Source organism: Octopus bimaculoides, chromosome 16 (genome assembly GCF_001194135.2).
Source record: "Octopus bimaculoides isolate UCB-OBI-ISO-001 chromosome 16, ASM119413v2, whole genome shotgun sequence".
NCBI classification, from domain to species: Eukaryota; Metazoa; Mollusca; class Cephalopoda; order Octopoda; family Octopodidae; genus Octopus; species Octopus bimaculoides.
The window spans coordinates 13,893,474-13,894,439 of NC_068996.1; the positions used below are offsets into that span (position 1 = coordinate 13,893,474).

Genomic DNA, 966 nt, shown 5'->3' on the forward strand with positions numbered 1-966 from the left:
TATATAGTGAGAGAGAGAGTGAGAAAGAGAGAAAGATAGTGGGAGAGACGAAATCGTGGCATAAGATTGACGTGGCTGTGTGCTAAGAAGTTTACTCCTCAAACACATGCCTTTTGTTTCTGTTGTACTCTGTAGTACCTTAGACAACTGACTTCATCTATAGTCCCGGGACAACCAATCTCGTGAGTGGTTTTGGTGGGCGGGCTTCAGTCTGCTTCACATACATGTGAGTTTGAATCCGTTTATTCAAATTATTAAATAGAAGCAGTTCAATAATGCAAACTAACATCATGTGCTTAACATGCTTGTACTGTTTAAACACCAAAAATAGTGCTAAAAAGAAGAAAAACAATATATTTCAGTCAGGCGAAACGAAATCCCCTAGAAATGATGACGTGACCGGCAGATGTAGCATTTCACGTTAATGCAGGCTCTCAATGTATCGCACTCGGCTCACCTCTGAAACAAAATCAGAGTCCTTAGTCTGAGCTATATACAGGTAGTTTCTGAAATATCCTACAACGCACTTGAAAATTAGAAAATAGTTCATATACTATGTATATAATTCAGATAACTGGTTTTGACTTCACTTTGAAGTTTATTGTGTTCTTTAACACTATACATCAATAACAGGTTTTACCTGGAAGATAAACCAGAGTCTCTGACGTTTAATCTACGCATGTATGTTAGGTATGTCGTATTCATAGCGCTTTCTATTTCATAACCTGAATTCATTATGTATAGGTGCTAAGAAGTTTGCTTCGCAACGGTTTAGTTCTGGATTCAGTCCCACTGCATAGTACTGTGGGCAATATCTTCTATTACAGTCTCAAGCCAACCAAATCCTTGTAGGTTGACTTGTTAAACGAAAACTTTAAAGTCCGTCATGTGTGTGTGCTTGTGTGTGAGTGTGTTTGTGTGTTTGTGTGTGTGTGTGTGTGTGTGTGTGTGTGTGTGTGTGTGTGT

At 38.6% G+C, this 966-nt stretch overlaps 1 protein-coding gene across 3 annotated transcripts in view; it reads right to left on the reverse strand.

Moving 5' to 3' along the window:
• LOC106873734 (carboxypeptidase D) overlaps positions 1-966 on the reverse strand; it is a 471,768-nt gene that overhangs the window by 52,661 nt on the left and 418,141 nt on the right. The gene's annotated exons all lie outside the window — the stretch shown is intronic.